The sequence below is a fragment of the Schistocerca nitens genome, chromosome 9, assembly GCF_023898315.1.
Source record: "Schistocerca nitens isolate TAMUIC-IGC-003100 chromosome 9, iqSchNite1.1, whole genome shotgun sequence".
Classification (NCBI taxonomy): Eukaryota; Metazoa; Arthropoda; class Insecta; order Orthoptera; family Acrididae; genus Schistocerca; species Schistocerca nitens.
Window position 1 is genome coordinate 495,158,776 of NC_064622.1, and position 14,040 is coordinate 495,172,815.

Consider the following 14,040-nt stretch of genomic DNA (forward strand, 5'->3'; position numbering starts at 1 on the left):
GGGTATTAGAGGTACCGGTGTGTACAGCGGTCCGGGTCACCACTTCTGAAGGTCTCGCTGTATGGTGGTGCAACATGCAATGTGTGGGTTTCATGAGCAATAAAAATGGCGGAAATGATATTTATGTTAATCTCTATTCCAATTTTCTGTTCAGGTTCCGGAACTCTCGGAACCGAGGTGATGCAAAACTTTTTTTCATGTTTGTATTTCTGTTACTGATAAATCAGATACATGTACAGTATTTAATAATTATTTTCTGAACATTGCTGGTGAATCAAATAAAAATTTAGTTTCCACAGGGAATCATTTAACTTTCTTGGAAAATGCCTTCCCGAGATGTCTGAAAAACTCATATGTGATACATACAAGGGGGAGATTGAGTCAATAATTAAATTACTGAAGACTAAGGACTCTCATGGTTATGATGCAGTCCCTAGCAGAGTATTAATGTACTGTGCTGCATATGTTAGCCCCGTATTTAGCTATATTTGTAATTTTTCCTTTAGGAATGGTGAGTTTTCTGAACGATTAAAGTACTCAGTAGTGAAGCCGCTTTATAAAAAGGGAGAAAGGGATAATGTAGAAAACTTTAGACCTATTTCTATGCCATCAGTGTTTACTAAAATTATTGAAAAGACTGTGTATGTAAGGATCATTGATCATTTTATATCACACGATTTGCCATTAAATTTGCAGTTGGCTTTAGAAGACAACTGAAATGTGATATTCTGTTTTCTGTGTGAGGTACTGGATGGGACAGACAAAAGGTTTCAAACGCTAGGCATATTTTTTTATATCACTCAGGCGTTTGATTGTGTTGATCACAAAATATTGCTCCAGAAGTTGGACCATTACGAATTACGGGGACCAGCTCACAACTGGTTCACCTGTTACTTTAGCAACAGACAGCAAAAGGTCATTATTCACAATGTTGATGTTGAGAATGGCTATGATGTGGGGTGTGAGTGAGTGGGGTACCGTCAAGTGGGGATCAGGGTTGAGGCCACTCCTGTTCCTTATTTATATAAATGATATGCCCCCTAGTATTACGGGTAACTCTGAAATATTTCTGTTTACTGATGGCACTAGCTTGCTATTAAAGAATGTGTGCAACATTGGCTGCGTTTCAAATAGTGGAGTTCATGACCTCAGCTCATGGCTTGTAGAAAATAAACTAATGCTAAATCACAGTAATACTCAGTTTTTACAAATGGTTCAAATGGCTCTGAGCACTATGGGACTCAACTTCTGAGGTCATTAGTCCCCTAGAACTTAGAACTAGTTAAACCTAACTAACCTAAGGACATCACACACATCCATGCCCGAGGCAGGATTCGAACCTGCGACCGTAGCGGTCACGCGGTTCCAGACTGCAGCGCCTAGAACCGCACGGCCACTTCGGCCGGCTCAGTTTTTACAGTTTGTAACAAACAATTCAACAAAACCTGACGTTTTAATATCACAGAATGGGCGTATAATTAGTGAAACTGAACATCAAATTTCTAGGTGTTCAGATAGATACGGAAGCCCACGTTCAGGATCTTGTTCGTAGACTTAGCGCTGCCATTTTTACTATTCCAACGGTATCAGAAGTGAGTGATCGTTCGACGCGAAAACTGGTCTACTTTGCACAATTTTGGTAAACATTTTTGGAAAGCAGTGATCAGTTGACTGCGTAGCAGCGAGGAGAGCTCCGCCTACCATCCTAAGGGAGCCATGGGTCTGATGATGGTTTTGTAGAAAGAACCGAAACCGGTTACCTATATCATTAAAACATACATGAGTGATCAAGACTGAACTTTAGTCAAAATATGGTCTACTTTGCTTATTTTCATTCGCTAATGTCGTATGGTGTTATATTTTGGGGTAACTCTTCCCATTCTAAAAGGATATTTTTGGCTCAGAAACGGGCGGTTCGGGCAATAAGTGGTGTAAGTTCACGAACTTCTTGTCAACCACTGTTCACGAGTCTGGGAATTTTGACATTGGCCTCTCAATATATATATATTCCTTGCTGTCATTTCTTGTTAACAATATTAGCTTATTTCATAGAATAAGCAGCCTTCACTCAGTTAATACTCGGCAGAAATCAAACCTGCATTTGGATCGTACTTCGTTAATTCTTGTGCAGAAAGGTTTGTAGTATACTGCTGCATCGATTTTCAGTAAGCTACCACAAGAATCCAAAAATCTTAGCAGTAATCCACGCGCTCTCAAATCGAAACTGAAGAGTGTCCTCATGGGTCACTCCGTTTATTCTGTCGAGGAGTTACTTGAAAAATTAAGCTGATTCATGTTGTATTGTTGACTGCATTTACTTAAAGTTATGGATTTTCTTTTTTCTAGTTCATAAACATTTTATTTTTATCTATTAGTACTTTTACGTTGTAAATTCATGTGCTGACACGTTCCATGACGACGTTTCCCGTGTTTCGGCAGTTATTTGCTCTTTCATTTTTTTTCATTTGTGTACATGGAGTCTCCCAAACAAATACTGCTCACCACATGTTTCACGCGACGCCCACTGTCAACGAAAAGCGTCGATTTGTATCCCCTACAAACAAAATGATTTATAAAGAGGAATTTTAAGATCCCAAATTACGACAGCGCCTCATTCGTTTTGTCGATGTGCTTTATCAGGAACGGTCAAACAAGAAGAAAAACCGGTACGCCAGCAGCGGCCGTGTAACGCTGCTGCATGGCGGCAGCTGTGTGCGTGGGCCAGGGTGACAAGCTCAGACGTTCATGGTGTACTGGTTACTCTTTCTGTGTCCTTCTCCCTGTTAATACAGTTCTTCAAAATAATTATCACGCTAGCCTAATTTTGGACCGCTCTATTGGAGGAAACGTGAAATTCCGCTTTAAAAATAATTTTGTTTGTAATGGGAAACAAACCGACGATTCACGTTGACGCGGAACCTCGCATGAGAAATGTGGTGACCAGCAGTTGTTTGGAATGACCCCAGCTACACGCTGCGAAAATGAAATTAACGCTTATCTACCGAAACACCAGAGAAAATACGCCCGGCGACCCATAATAGAACCGCTCTGTTCTCACCAGCTACAAGGAAGAATGGAAAAAAAAATGGAAGACTCTCACAATGCGGACGCAGTGCGACTTAAGCAGTGGAGATTTATTGACACTGCTAAAATCCGAGTGCAACATCCTCAGAGACCGGATGCTGTCCTATTAGCTGCCAGCCTACCGTCATTCTGACGGGGCAGTATGTTGGGACGCTCCGAGCGAGGAGCCGCGCGCCTGTGCGCCGTCGCCGACTTTTCAGCTGTGTCATGGCGGCGGTCTGGGTCACAGTGAGACGGCGCCTGTGTCGCGAGGGTGCGCGGGCCATTAGCTGGACGTTTCACTGTAACGTTTCAGAAGAGTAAACACGTGTGTGTATTTGAGAGAACTGCACTCTGATTAAATATGGTCAATAGAAAATGACCAAGTATACCACGGAGGAAGACCAAGGCAAACCACCTCCGCGACGAACTTGCCTACTCGGCGGTGCGGGTCTCCCGCATCGTTCCCTACCCTCTTCGGAGTATGGGACCTCATCATCATCATCATCATAGCACCGATATACCCTGAAGAGCCAAAGAAACTGATACACCTGCCTGATATCGTGTAGGGCCCACGCGAGCACGCAGAAGCGCCGCAACAAGAAGTGGCACGGATTAGACTAATGTCTGAAGTAGTGCTGGAGGGAACTGACACCATGAATCCTGCACGGCTGTCTATAAATTCGTAAGAGTACAAGGGGTTGGAGATCTCTACTGAACAGCACGTCGCAAGATATTCCAGATATACTCAATACTGTTCACGTCTAGAGAGTTTCATGGCCGCCTGAAGTGTTTAAACTTAGAAGAGTGCCCCTAGAGCAATTCTGGACGTGTGGGGTGTCATATTGTCCCGTCCGTCGGAATGTACAATGCACATCAATTGGTGCAGGTGATCAGACTGGATGCTTACGTACGTGTCACCTGTCAGAGTCGTATATAGACATATCATGGGATCCTATATCACTACACCTGCGCACGCCCCACACCATTACAGAGCCTCCACCAACTTGAACAGTCCCCTGCTGACATGCAGGGTCCATGGATTCATGAGATTACCTCCATACCCGTACACGTCCATCCGCTCGATGCAATTCGAAATGAGACTCGTCCGACCAGGCAACATGTTTCCAGTCATCAACAGTCTAACGTCGGCGTCGACGGGCCCAGGCGAGGTGTAAAGCTTTGCGTCGTGCCGTCATCAAGGTTACACGAGTGGGCCTTCGGCTCTGAAAGCCCATATCGATGGTATTTCGTTGAACGGTTGGAACGCTGACACTTGTTGATGATCCAGCACTGAAATATGTATCAGTTTGCGGAAGGGTTGCACTTCTGTCACTTTAAACGATTCTCTTCAGTCATCGATGGTCCCGTACTTCCAGAATCTTCTCCCAGCCGCAGCGATGTCGGAGACTTGAAGTTTTACCGGATTCCTGATATTCACGATACATTCGTGAAATGGTCGTATGGGAAAATCCCCGACTTCGTCGCAACCTCGGAGGTGCTGTGTCCTATCGCTCGTGCGCCGCCTATAACAAGACGTTCAAACTCAATTAGACCTTGTCAATCTGCACCTTGTAGGAGCAGTAACCGATCTAGCAATTGCGCTTGACTTGTCTTACACAGGCACTGCCGACCGCAGCGCCGTATTCTCCCTGTTTACATATCTCTGTAAATAGGCATGCCTATATCAGTTTCTTTGTGTAGAAGAAATGACTTTGCAATTCTTCACGGTAAATGATAGCAGCCAAACAGTTGCAGGATAAAGATTTATTAAAATTCTTGACCACGATTTCGGTATATCTAAATATACCTTCATCAGAAGTAAAATACACTAAAATCACATCCTGCACTGGAGACACATCAATTGTGCCAAAGGCGTCGTCAGTAGTTAAAACATCATCTCCATGTATACAACATAATCATGGAGAGCATGCTACGCATCAACCCTCTGTCCATAATTATGTTGTATACATGCTATGCATCAACCCCCTGTCCATAATTATGTTGTATACATGGAGATGACGTTTTAACTACTGACGACGCCTTTGGTACAATTGTTTTATGTATCTCCAGTGCAGGATGTGATTTCAGTGCATTTTACTTCTGATGAAAGTATATTTAGATATACCGAAACCGTGGTCAAGAATTTTAATAAATCTTTATCATGCAACTGTTTGGATGTTATCATTTATCGTGAAGAATTTCAATAGTTGCTGTTTCAGCCATGTTTAAAATCTTGACTTTGCAATTGCAAATACGATTACACATCAGCTGCAGAATTTATTAGTGACTTATTGAAAACATTTGCCGGACCAAGACTCAGATATCTCACTTTACGTCAGCGGTTGCCTTAGTTACGCTTATCCGAGCTCGCCCACTCTACGGTCCAGGAAGACAAGAACACAACGGGTAGCAGCAGTCACACGCCGGTTAATTCTTAAACCGTCGTTCTTTCTCGTACTTTTTAATCTCGCCACCCCAAGGACACGGCCATGATCCTGTCTGGCCTCTTCAGAAAGCACATCCAACATTCTGTTTCCCTTAACCCAGCCGTCCATGATTTTCACTGGAGCCGACAGCTTTTAACAGTCACTTCTCCGGAGTTTACAGTCTCTCGTGGGTCAGCAAGTGCTTACAGTCCATCTGGCGTTGTGCCCTTCGTGCAGTTGCAGCCTCAGGAGTGACTCAAAACGCCGGAAAAGTGACCATTAAATGCTGACCACTGCAGTGAAAATCACGCACCACAGGCGCAGCGTGTACCTTGATCCGGAAGAGGTTTACCTTCGGGCGACGGTTGTGGAATACTACTGGTGCTTGGTCTACGTGCTGTTCAAGTGGATGATTGCTCCTTCCGCTGTGTAAATGCTCCTACAAGAATTGCGTGACCGGCGGAAGGACGCCTGGTGTGGTGAAGTCTAGCACTGGTCATCTTGCAAGCAGCTGCGGAATGCGTGTCAAGGCCAAGTGCAACCACCTAGCTTGTCGAAGGCTGGCCGCAGCAGTATCAGCTGAGTGGACATTGCATTTAGACTGATCAGTGATCCTCGGATTCCGGAAGGTATTCGCCACAGTTCTGCACTATTGTACAGCGAACAAAATGCGTGCTTACTGAGTGTCCGATCAGACCTCTGACGGAACTCAACACGTCGTTCTTGACGGAAGAAAATCGAGTAAAAGCAATTTCGGGAATACCCCAAGCGAGTGTTATACGAGGCGTGGCTATGAAACTCGGGGACTGATACTGATGAACGACTAGTAGCGGTAAACATATCAGTGTGGCAGTGGCATTCCTTCCTGTAAAAACTTTTTTGTTTTGTTTTGCAGCAAAAATGATAAGTGTGATAACAGAACAACGAGTCGTCGTTAAGTTTCACACGAAACCTGGAAACACTGTTATTGAAACCTACCTTCTACTTAAAGAAGTGTACGAAGAAGACTGTTCATCACCTATGCGGGATTTTGAGGGTTCAAGTGTTTCCAAGACAGTCGAAGATTACTCACGCCAGGAACGCCCCTCCTCATAAAAAACGAATGAAAATATCGAAACAGCAGGTAATGTGATTCGACCTGATGTCGGTTTCGTATTTAATCGATAGCTGAAACTGTAGGAATTGATAGAATGCGTAACACAATTTTTACATAACCAGTCTAACATGGGAAAAGGGTATGCGAGACTGGTGCCGAAAATTCTCACGATCGAACAAAAAGATGCTAGCGAAAATGTTTGTATTGATAATTTGAATACTATTGAAAATGGTCCTAATTTCTTGAAAAACGTTTTTCGGATCTTGGTTTTTCACTTATGATCCAGAAACCAAGCGCCAACCCGTGGACTGGAAGCGCCCAACTTCACCGAGAACGAAAGCTCGAATGAGCAAATCAAGATTCGAAACGATCACGATAGTTTTTTTCGATATTCGTGGAATTGTGTATCTTCACTTGGTTCGTGAAAGACTATTAATGATCGTTACTTCTGTGAGGTTCTTGTTCAACTCTCTGAGAAAATAAGAAAAAAACCACTCCAATTGTTGAAGATCAAGTCATGGATGCTGCATCGGCTCATAGCGAATTGCTTGTTAAGAGTTTTCTAGCGAAGCACAACATCCCAATGTTGGACCACTCACCTCATTCGCCTGACCTATCACCATGGAACTTTTATTCATTTCGCAAGTTCAAATCTGCATTACAAAAGAAGCAGTGAAAGAAAAAGCGGCATGCGTCATCAAAGAGCTCACATAGGAACATTTCCAGCACTGTTTGCTTCAATGGAAAATTCACATGGAGCGTTGTGCGGATAGTGGAGGGATGCATATTGAGGATGACGGTAACTAAATATGTATGTTTTTGAAATAAAATGTTTTACAGTAGTAGCCTCGTAGTTTTACAGCCATACCTCGTAGGGCCTCTACTGTTGACAAATTATATTAATGATGTAGTGGATAACTTTGGAGATTCTGTGAGGGTATTCACGATCGATGTCCGATTAGACAAAAGGCGGCGAATCAGTGGAAACAGTAACTACCGTAAAATATCTGGGAACAACCACTAGATGCGAACGAAGGTGGAATGACCACGTAACAAAAATAGTTGGAAAATAAGATGCCACATTGAGAGAATATTGAAAAGAATGTGACTCATCTACGAAGAAAGTGGTTTACAAAACTCTCGTTTGACCAATTCTTGTATACATTATATGTCCCTGTTTAGTTGTGTATCTCCTTTCTTCTCCAGAAACAAATTTCAAGTACTGAAATTTCACTCGCAGTCCACGCTATATATCTCGTGCGATCCTGATGCTGTGTTCAAAATGCTGTAATTGTAAATACGCGGAAATTTCTCCACAAGCGCAAAAAATGAATGTTGAAATCACAACCGTTTCCCACTGTTCTGGGTGCAGAGACAATCCGACAACCAAAATAGGGATGTGACGCGTGGCAGATGGGTGACACGTCGCATTCACATGACAGCGGCATGGCTGAGTTAAGGTGCATCCACATGATGACATTTTTGCGTTCAACTTTGCGCGTGCGCATAAATTTTCAACAGCTGAACTACGCATACGAATTTGTGTACGCGTAATTTCCTGAAAATGGAGGCCATAATACACTCCTGGAAATGGAAAAAAGAACACATTGACACCGGTGTGTCAGACCCACCATACTTGCTCCGGACACTGCCAGAGGGCTGTACAAGCAATGATCACACGCACGGCACAGCGGACACACCAGGAACCGCGGTGTTGGCCGTCGAATGGCGCTAGCTGCGCAGCATTTGTGCACCGCCGCCGTCAGTGTCAGCCAGTTTGCCGTGGCATACGGAGCTCCATCGCAGTCTTTAACACTGGTAGCATGCCGCGACAGCGTGGACGTGAACCGTATGTGCAGTTGACGGACTTTGAGCGAGGGCGTATAGTGGGCATGCGGGAGGCCGGGTGGACGTACCGCCGAATTGCTCAACACGTGGGGCGTGAGGTCTCCACAGTACATCGATGTTGTCGCCAGTGGTCGGCGGAAGGTGCACGTGCCCGTCGACCTGGGACCGGACCGCAGCGACGCACGGATGCACGCCAAGACCGTAGGATCCTACGCAGTGCCGTAGGGGACCGCACCGCCACTTCCCAGCAAATTAGGGACACTGTTGCTCCTGGGGTATCGGCGAGGACCATTCGCAACCGTCTCCATGAAGCTGGGCTACGGTCCCGCACACCGTTAGGCCGTCTTCCGCTCACGCCCCAACATCGTGCAGCCCGCCTCCAGTGGTGTCGCGACAGGCGTGAATGGAGGGACGAATGGAGACGTGTCGTCTTCAGCGATGAGAGTCGCTTCTGCCTTGGTGCCAATGATGGTCGTATGCGTGTTTGGCGCCGTGCAGGTGAGCGCCACAATCAGGACTGCATACGACCGAGGCACACAGGGCCAACACCCGGCGTCATGGTGTGGGGAGCGATCTCCTACACTGGCCGTACACCACTGGTGATCGTCGAGGGGACACTGAATAGTGCACGGTACATCCAAACCGTCATCGAACCCATCGTTCTACCATTCCTAGACCGGCAAGGGAACTTGCTGTTCCAACAGGACAATGCACGTCCGCATGTATCCCGTGCCACCCAACGTGCTCTAGAAGGTGTAAGTCAACTACCCTGGCCAGCAAGATCTCCGGATCTGTCCCCCATTGAGCATGTTTGGGACTGGATGAAGCGTCGTCTCACGCGGTCTGCACGTCCAGCACGAACGCTGGTCCAACTGTGGCGCCAGGTGGAAATGGCATGGCAAGCCGTTCCACAGGACTACATCCAGCATCTCTACGATCGTCTCCATGGGAGAATAGCAGCCTGCATTGCTGCGAAAGGTGGATATACACTGTACTAGTGCCGACATTGTGCATGCTCTGTTGCCTGTGTCTATGTGCCTATGGTTCTGTCAGTGTGATCATGTGATGTATCTGACCCCAGGAATGTGTCAATAAAGTTTTCCCTTCCTGGGACAATGAATTCACGGTGTTCTTATTTCAATTTCCAGGAGTGTACATACCTTCGGTGGGAACCTTTGCGCTTTTCCGCAGACGGTAGGAAGCTGGGGCCCATCTGTGTTTGATTGTGTTGACGTTACGCAGTGAAGCAATTTATGTGCAGTAATGTCTGCTGACTCGAAAGGAAGCACGCTGAAGTTTATAAATCATTATAGACAAAGAAAAAGATTATATGGAATACCAGAATACCATTTCTAAGATTTATCGCAATAAAAATTTGACATGTGTTCCCCTGAGCTTCAAGTATTTGATAAAAATTCTCTCATACTATTTCTGTATGGAATAAAATACCATAAGCTTCGAAGTAAGAAAACTGAGAAGAATAATCCATAAAATTTATGAAAATAGTATACGAAAGCTATGGATAAATATTCATGCTATTGCGACTTAAAAGCACAATTGAACCGTGTGTAGCTCCTCCGTTAACTACAAAAAATAGAAATGAAGCACACTGTGGTGCAAATAATACGAAACTAAAAACGCATCTTCCGTTCTAGTGGATTCTGACGTCTAGGAAATCTGTCAAGTCCGAGGATGTTAATCTACATATCATATTTCATCAATAAAAACAAATGATGCACTAAAAATTAACTATCCTTCACATAATGATTGAGAACCCGTCTTAAGTATTTCTCAGTTTCAAAAAATAATCACTTTTATATTTATTTATTTGGTCATGTTACGTTTGTCCATTATTCAAGAGAATTGGATGGATTTATAACATAATTAAACATGAGAACAGTACTTATGGATGCTAATAGACAAATTGTAATATGTGTATAGGAACAAAATAACAAAATAATTACAAGCTTAGGCATTTCCTGCAGCCAACAGAGATATAAAACAATCATATAATAAATTACAATTATTCCGAATTACAAATTACGGGTTTAATGGATGTCAAACGCTTTGTTTTGAAATGAGGAATAAACAATTTAAACGAGTATAATAGTCACCAATTACTAGCTAACAAAAATTTTTTGCCAGCCTTATTTCTGCAGTTTCCCAAGTAGTAACTCTAAAGTCTCCTTGTGGAATTGAAATTCACAGACATAACGTCGTGATCGCTTTGTATTTCTTGTTCCTCTGTTGCTTATATACTTCTTTGGCTGCAGTCGCTTTTGCGTTCCCTGTTTCTGTCAGCTTTTCATCACGATAAACGCAACAGAAGCTACCAAACAAAGAAGGGCATTCATAGCAGATTGCTTGCACAACGAGGCAACGTGTGGACACTAGGGCGCCCATGCGTACATGCGTTTTTTCCACAAATTTTTGTGCATGCCCATGCGACTTCTCACGACGAAACAGGTGCAGTATCTTGTGGACATACCTTTGCGTTGCGTCAGACCGGGTGGGCGCTGCCCCACTTCACTCTGTTCCACCCGTATGTTGCAAGCTATTCGCGACACATTATAACTTGTCACGTCACTCCGATGGGTGCCCTGCCGTAGCCGTCAAGACTACGACTTGTAGTAAATAGCACGGGGCATTGCGAACTTGCTATTCTGTTGCAAGATGGCAAAACAGTGATTCAGAGGTTTGTTGTGGTTTATTTGACGGACGTCATTAACTTGCTGACTGTGACGTGCCAAATCCACGTCGACGTTAGTCCATGCTCCAGCCGTTTGCCTGCTGTACCAACATACCAGACTGCGTTTGGAGCTTCCTCAGTGACAGGCAAAGACGATTGTAACGACTCTGCAAGTGTAGTTTTAGGAATATTTACAATTTTTACTTAAGCAGAACTATGCATTAAGGAGGGGATAAAATGAAGTCTGAAGCACCTACCCTAAATACGTATAAAGATCCGGTCTGTGATGATTATCACAGAATATATCTCAAACGTCAGGTGAATATTTCATATTTAGAGCATTCCTCGGCTACTTTTACGAAACGTTTCACCATGTACATCGATAATCATTATGGGACTATACTTTTAAACGTCGACCAGATGTAGAATTTTGGAACACGTATTATGTTCGAGTATAATGACTTTTCTGGAGACTACAAATCTGCTCTGTAGAAATCAGCATGGGTTTCCAAAAAGACGGTCGTGTGAAACCCAGCTCGCGCTATTCGTCCACGAGACTCAGAGGGCCATAGACACGGGTTCACAGGTAGATGCCGTATTTCTTGACTTCCGCAAGGCGTTCGATACAGATCCCCACAGTCGTTTAATGAACAAAATAAGAGCATTTGGACTATCAGACCAATTGTGTGATTGGATTGAGGAGTTCCTAGATAACAGAACGCAGCATGTCATTCTCAATGGAGAGAAGCCTTCCGAAGTAAGAGTGATTTCAGGTGTGCCGCAGGGGAGTGTCATAGGACCGTTGCTATTCACAATATACGTACATAAATGTCCTGGTGGATGACATCGGAAGTTCACTGAGGCTTTTTGCAGATGATGCTGTGGTGTATAGAGAGGTTGTAACAATGGAAAATTGAACTGAAATGCAGGAGGATCTGCAGCGAATTGACGCATGGTGCAGGGAATGGCAATTGAATCTCAATGTAGACAAGTGTAATGTGCTGCGAATACATAGAAAGATAGATCCCTTATCATTTAGCTACAAAATAGCAGGTCAGCAACTGGAAGCAGTTAATTCCATAAATTATCTGGGAGTACGCATTAGGGGTGATTTAAAATGAAATGATCATATAAAGTTGATCGTCTTTAAAGCAGATGCCAGACAGATTCATTGGAAGAATCCTAAGGAAAATCAATCCGAAAACAAAGGAAGTAGGTTACAGTACGCTTGTTCGCCCACTGCTTGAATACTGCTCAGTAGTGTGGGATTCGTACCAGATAGGGTTGATAGAAGATAGAGAAGGTCCAACGGAGAGCAGCGCGCTTCGTTACAGGATCTTTTTTTTTGTCATCAGTCTATCGACTGACTTGATTTTTTTTTTTTTTTGTCTATTGACTGGTTTGATGCGGCCCGCCACGAATTCCTTTCCTGTGCTAACCTCTTCATCTCAGAGTAGCACTTGCAACCTACGTCCTCAATTATTTGCTTGACGTATTCCAATCTCTGTCTTCCTCTACAGTTTTTGCCCTCTACAGCTCCCTCTAGTACCATGGAAGTCATTCCCTCATGTCTTAGCAGATGTCCTATCATCCTGTCCCTTCTCCTTATCAGTGTTTTCCACATATTCCTTTCCTCTTCGATCCTGCGTAGAACCTCCTCATTCCTTACCTTATCAGTCCACCTAATTTTCAACATTCGTCTATAGCACCACATCTTAAATGCTTCGATTCTCTTCTGTTCCGGTTTTCCCACAGTCCATGTTCCATGTTTCACTACCATACAATGCTGTATTCCAGACGTACATCCTCAGAAATTTCTTCCTCAAATTAAGGCCGGTATTTGATATTAGTAGACTTCTCTTGGCCAGAAATGCCTTTTTTGCCATAGCGAGTCTGCTTTTGATGTCCTCCTTGCTCCGCCCGTCATTGGTTATTTTACAGCCTAGGTAGCAGAATTCCTTAACTTCATTGACTTCGTGACTATCAATCCTGATGTTAAGTTTCTCGCTGTTCTCATTTCTACTACTTCTCGTTACCTTCGTCTTTCTCCGATTTACTCTCAAACCATACTGTGTACTCATTAGACTGTTCTTCTTCACTTTCACTCAGGTTAGCAATGTCATCAGCGAATCGTATCATTGATATCCTTTCACCTTGTATTTTAATTCCACTCCTGAACCTTTCTTTTATTTCCATCATTGCTTCCTCGATGTACAGATTGAAGAGTAGGGGCGAAAGGCTACAGCCTTGTCTTACACCCTTTTTAAGACGAGCACTTCGTTCCTGATCGTCCACTCTTATTATTACCTCTTGGTTGTTGTACATATTGTGTATGACCCGTCTCTCCCTATAGCTCTCCCCAACTTTTTTCAGAATCTCGAACAGCTTGCACCATTTTATATTGTCGAACGCTTTTTCCAGGTCGACAAATCCTATGAAAGTGTCTTGATTTTTCTTTAGCCTTGCTTCCATTATTAGCCGTAACGTCAGAATTGCCTCTCTCGTCCCTTTACTTTTCCTAGAGCCAAACTGATCGTCACCTAGCGCATTCTCAATTTTCTTTTCCGTTCTTCTGTATATTATTCTTGTAAGCAGCTTCGATGCATGAGCTGTTAAGCTGATTGTGCGATAATTCTCGCACTTGTCAGCTCTTGCCGTCTTCGGAATTGTGTGGAGATGCTTTTCCGAAAGTCAGATGGTATGTCGCCAGACTCATATATTCTACACACCAACGTGAATAGTCGTTTTGTTGCCACTTCCCCCAATGATTTTAGAAATTCTGATGGAAAGTTATCTATCCCTTCTGCCTTATTTGACCGTAAGTCCTCCAAAGCTCTTTTAAATTCCGATTCTAATACTGGGTCCCCGATCTCTTCTAAATCGACTCCTGTTTCTTCTTCTATCACATCAGACAA